Below are 6,087 nucleotides of genomic sequence, written 5' to 3'. Positions count from 1 at the left end.
CATCAGTTCCAGCTCAGCAGCAAGCCAAAAAAGCACGTACTGAATTCATCAGGACTAGAATTCCTGTGCCTGCTCTGATGTTGGAGTAGGGCCTTTTCATTCATTGTGCATGCCTGAAAGCAGGCTCATCTAACCTCCACAAGGGTATGCTGTAGACATAACCTTGTATGTGGTTGAAGGATGGGACTCCCATTGGCCAATCCCCTTTACATAACAGCAAGCTCTTTTCCTATCTATAGCATAGGGCAGTGAAAAGAGTGCTAGGCTCAGATTCTGAGGACCTGCATGTGAATCCCTGGGATCTAGCATTTATTCTGTGTAATTGGACAGGCCACTTAAACTCCCTAGGCCTCAGCTGCATTACCTATAAAATGAAATGGTTGGATTAAATGACTTTATTATAAGGTCCCTTCTAGGCTTTAAATGTGTGGTCCTATAATTCCTTACCAATAGTTATTCTGTATTGCATATTGTCTTAGCAGCCATAGAAAGTCACTGAAGATTTTTGAGTAGGGAAATAATACAGTCAGATATGTGTTTTAGGAATATCACTTTGGCAGGTATGTGGAGGATGGATTGATTAGAGGCAGGAGAGATTCAAATAAGGAGATTATTGCAAAAGTCCAATGTGACTTTTAAAAAGCTCAAGAAACATAATTTCTGGGTAATTTAATAATTTTATTAATGAGACTAGCATGTTTATTAATAGAAAGGGCTCACTGGCACTCTTGAATTCGAAAGACCTCTTATGGTGGTGGGCTCACAGTTTATATGCCCTTGGAAGAGCAGGTGTTCCTGAGGGTGGCAATCAACTCTGATTGGCTAACAATTAAGGATGGGATGAATAGGATAATGAGAGGTGGGTTATATTACAATGAGGGTCTTGAGAATGTGATCTGGATCATTGCTAGAGACTTATCAATTTCCTTATTACCTGTCTGAAAAAAGGGAGAATTCACATTTTCTCAGACCTGAGTAAGCACAATGAACAAGAATCCCCTCATTGGCCTCAGCTTAGAATTTCTTTTACCGTCTTTTGATTAGATCTTAGCCTGAGTAAGTCTTTGCCTAAGATTTCCCATGCTGGCTGATTTCTGGATGAGGAAGTAGAAAAGGGGGAAGATCATGGTCCTGGTTCAATAATGATTTATTAATACAAGAGAGAAATAATCATTTCACCAGGTAATATGTGATTAGGACCTGATAGATGAGGGAAAGGTGATGATAAAACAGCAAATCAGAGAGGATCATCTATTTAAAGACTTGAAAGGACCTTAAAGGTCATCTGATCAAATAAGATAACATAATATAGTGCTTTGCAAGCCTTAAAGCACTGTGTAAATGATAGCTATTATTATTAAACTCTTTGATTTTACAGATGAGGAAAGTGAGCTCACACAAGTACTATGATGGCAGGTTGAGGATTCAGAACCAGGTCCTCTGAATCTAGGTCCAGAACTCTTTCCACAGTACCACAAGGGGTTAGATTTCCCAAGTAGGGCCACAGACCCTTCGATGACTGGTATTTTTAGGTCAAATTCACAATTTGACTTTCCAGTCTTATCTGACATAATCCCCCTTTATGCTCAAACAAACTGGATTACTTGGTAATCCTTCTAAACCCATCCCACAATTTCCCATTTCAATGAAGCAGAACGAGTCATCCCTCATGCCTGGAATGTAGTTCTTCATCTCTGCCTATTGGTGGGCTCTGTTTGGGTGCCATCTCTGCCATGAAGCCGACCCTGATGCACTTCCCTGAAAGTTAGCTCTGTCTTTTCAGATTATCTTATTACACTTTGCTTGGATCTCTCCTATGTCCTTAGCACATTTTACCCTGATTAATGCTTTTCTGTGTGTTTTATTCCCACATGGTAGATAGATTTTAAGTTCCTTGAGGCAATGCCATTTATCATTTTCATAACCTACCACAGGGCCTTAAATATAGTAGGTATTCATTTAATAGATATAAACTGAAATTACCCAAATTGTTATAGTGAAAAGAACTGGCAAACAATAACTATTGATATATGGTGTTGAGGTCTGCATAACATTTGGCATATTATCACATTTAATCCTCACAATAACCCTGTGAGGAAAATGCTATTATTTTACTCATTTTACAGAGAAGGAAGCTAAAGTTGATAGGGTTTAGGTCACACATCTAGTAAATCTCTGAGATGATTCGAACCCAGATCTTCCCCACTCCCTAGTCCAATGCACTAGCTACTGCATCATAGTGAAGGGAAGGGAATAAGCATTTCTATAGCAACTACTGTGTGTTGTGCTCATTGCCCTAAGCACTTTTACAATATTATCTCAATCCTCACAACTGAAGGAAGTAGGTGCTCTTATCCCCATTTTACAGTTGATGAAACTGAGAGGTTAAGTGACTTGCCTAGGATAACACAGCTAGTAAATATCTAAGGCTGGATTTGAACACATCTTCCTCACTCCACGCCCAGTGCTCTATCCACTGCACCACCAGCTGCCTCAAAAACTAAGTAGCCCTAAATACTCATTTTAGCCAACACTCAGCAATCAACCCGCCCAACCCAACATTCTACCAGAAGCATAGAGACTGTTCGAATTGTATAAACCTATTGTTATTTTATACATACATGGATATAGCTAACTTTCTTTAAATTGGGACACCACATTTGATCAATTTGTAGACTGAGCAAAATTCTCCCTTATCCTTTTTGATTCACTGCTTAAGACATCTTAACTATAAGGTGGTCAGAGGCAAATGCATTCATATCTTTTTGTAACTTGGCAACAGTTCTATTAGTGAACTAACTCTGAAGACTAGAAAAGCTTGGGTTTTAATCCTGCCTCTGACGATAGCTGTGTGCCTTGAACAAAGTGACTCTCTGAGCCTCAATTTCAAATCTGTAAAATGGGGATAATAATTTCTCACAAGTCTGGTTTACTTACCAGAGCTGTTTTGAGGATTGAACAAGATAATTTATGTAAAGAACTTTGAAAACCTTCAATGTACAAATATTTCAAATATTTGGATTAGTTGTTATCCAAATATTTCAAATGCCAAACTTGGTTACTTAAAACACCTTTAATGTTTAGGATTTTTAAGAGAACAGAAATTTGCTTCGTATAACACAATACAGTACTACCTGGCTCTCTTCTCATCTATGCATTACCATCATTAAATGCCATATCCTAAAGAACATTCTCTAAATTTGATTTTTAAAAGAAACAATTATTTCTGCCACAGATATATTTCATGATACAAATGCATTTCCAGTTTAAATAGCCTCTAAGGCTTTGCCTGTTGTTAACGAACTCTCAAGAAAACACAGAAAATTTTGACACTGATAGTTAAATGTCATCATTGAAGGAGTCTGTGAGAGTCTCTGAGAGAAGACTAACAGCATCTTACCTAAAGACACTTGAATAGGTGAACATTCAAGGCAGAAAGTTTGTGACAGAGAGATAGTTAAGTACCATTGGCTAAGTGTCTGTGGAGAGTCAACTGTCTCTTTGAGAGTGTTTGAAGAGACATTTGCAAGAACAGGGTTTAGCTGCCTTTTTAGAAGGAACCTGAGTGAATTTAACTGTCTCAATCCTGATGAAAACTGAACTAAGTTAACTCTTATTCTGTGGACAAGACATTCATTCTCTATGGACTTACTCCTTGTCTGTAAAAATAAGACAGGTGAACCATATAACTTATAAGGCATTCTTTCTAGTTCTAACATTCTGTGACTTTAAATTCTCATAGAAGGAGCTCACAGAAGAGAACTTCAAAATAATCTTCTTTGTTGTAGTTGTGGGAGTATCACAAAAGATCAGATTCCAAACCAACATTGTAAGAATGTAAGAATATTTAAATTTATATATGTGTATATGCACATGTAAATAAAAGTATAAAATATAAATCTGCTTCTGAGCTTTCCAAGGATAGATTAAATACCCCTTCTTGTCTAATTCAGATTACTACACAGGCTGTACAGCATGACAAATGCAGCTATAAAGGAGAGGGAGTTGTTTCCAAAGGGTATGATACTGTCACCCAGGAATGATAATTATGGAGAACAGCATAGGCTGTTGGCCCCCATTGTCTCTAGTTCCACAGACAGATGCAGTTCAATCAAAGGCCCTGTGCCACTCAGATCTCAGACGTTTCTAGAGCTTTCAGAAAAGAAGCTGACGTGGTACTAATAGGGAATTTCCCTATTCTCTGAATTACCTAATAAGGAATGAGGGGTAGGGAGGGAAGAAACTTAAACAGTGCCACAACATTAAAAAAACTGCAGTGGAGAAGACATCAGGTCTGGTCTCTAAGTCGAGACCTTTACTACAAGATTATTCCTTTTTCTCTCCAGTGAAAAAAATTAGACAAGATAAATCCAGAGGTGGATTTTATGGACATTACCACAGCCAACACATCCTTCATTTATTAGTACTAAAGCATTGATTAAATAAGATTTCTAAACTTTATAATTATGATGTACATCAGATGATTCTCCAGCTAAAAACATCACCTGAGGTCTTATTGCCCATTTCATCCTTTATGGGAAATCCTCATTTGACTTCTTCCCCCCACACTTTTTCACTAATTTCTCAATCCCTCAAAATTAAGCCAATACTGGGCTTGTTTTTCCAATGTGAATTGGCAAAGTCCCCCATATTCCATTTACCTAAACTTTCTTCATGTGTTTGCTTATAATAACCCAGAGAATCTACTCTTAGTTCTTTTCTACTGACATTTTGTAGTCAACACTTAGTATTATAATACTTCTGTAACTATCTTAACAAAACAGGGGCATTGTACATCAGCCTTTGGGGAGGGTAACTACCACTGCTGGGCAGTGTACTTGGCATTCCATGAGTTTCTAGACCCTTGTCAATAACCTTGAAGTGAAATGGATTCCTGGAAAGGAGAATGTGAGAAAGCTCTCCCAAATGTGAGTTAGGAGAAGTTATATTAACTGCTTCTGGAGAGTCATCAGAACTATTGGGGATGAGGCAGCAGGGAAATGGGCAGCATGATGTGCCTGACAAAGGAAAACAGAGGTATCTTAAGCATGAATTAGGGATTTAATTGAACCTGCCTTGTTGACTCAGTGTGAGCCTGGTTGACAAGATTGTGGCCCTACTCACTCCTTTCTCTTTGCAAGGAGAATTCAAATTTCCCAATTTGCTAGTCACTTCCTTCTTATACTGTCTCTGTTGTCCCTCCCAAACTATTTAAAAAATGATCTGTTTTGGAAGCTTTATTCTTTTCTTAAAAGCTTACTTTCAGTCTTAACCTTTGATAAAGATAATTTGTCAACCAAAAACCAGGTTGTTTGGTAGGTCAACAACAGGTCATTCAAGTGCATATAGAAATAAGGAGAGGAGAGAATTTCCTCTTTCAGAGACAAAAGATATTTTAGTCAGCAAAGCTGTGCTGAGGAATAGAGTCTTATAGGCCTGCACATACAAAGGCAAAGAGAGAGAAGGTTATGTATTGTGTAAGCCAACCAGAAGTATCCAAGACCAATATAAAGATACTCCTAGATAATCATGAGCTCAGAAAACTGCTCACTCTATTAGTAAAAGTTGTTGCCACTTAAATGTGAAAGATTTGGATGGCAGGCTGTCCCACACACAATTCAAATAGCTATTGCCTAGGGGAGAGGATGTAAGGAAAGTTGTTACCTCTCTGTGTCAACTTAGCTGGTCCACCCTCAGATAGTGGTTATCATAACAATGCTACCATAGCAACAAGACTGCTGCCTGAGTGTGCTCAAGCTCTGCCTGGTGGCTAGACATTTATTACATATAAAGACTTGCTTTCTAGATGCATGGGGTTGCCTGAATCATATAAATGTATAAACACAATTTTGCTTTATACATATGTGTATATAGCTAACTTTCATTGTTCTGGGACTTTTCATCCAATTTCTAGTTTCAGCTAAGCCCCTCACTTGTGTTTTTCCATCATTTAACTGCTTCTGAACATCTTCATTAGAAATTGGACCGAGGCAGACAAACTCAAGATTCCAAACTATTTTGTGACTTGCCAGGAATTCTGGTAGAATGTTGGGTTAGGAAGGTTGAAACTACGGCATTGACTAAAAA

The sequence above is a fragment of the Petaurus breviceps genome, unplaced genomic scaffold (genome assembly GCF_028583685.1).
Source record: "Petaurus breviceps papuanus isolate PSGF00001 unplaced genomic scaffold, PetGlider_PUasm1.0 91133, whole genome shotgun sequence".
In the NCBI taxonomy this organism is placed as follows: domain Eukaryota; kingdom Metazoa; phylum Chordata; class Mammalia; order Diprotodontia; family Petauridae; genus Petaurus; species Petaurus breviceps.
The sequence above is the reverse complement of the archived record's forward strand: the minus strand, read 5'-3'. Positions refer to the sequence as shown.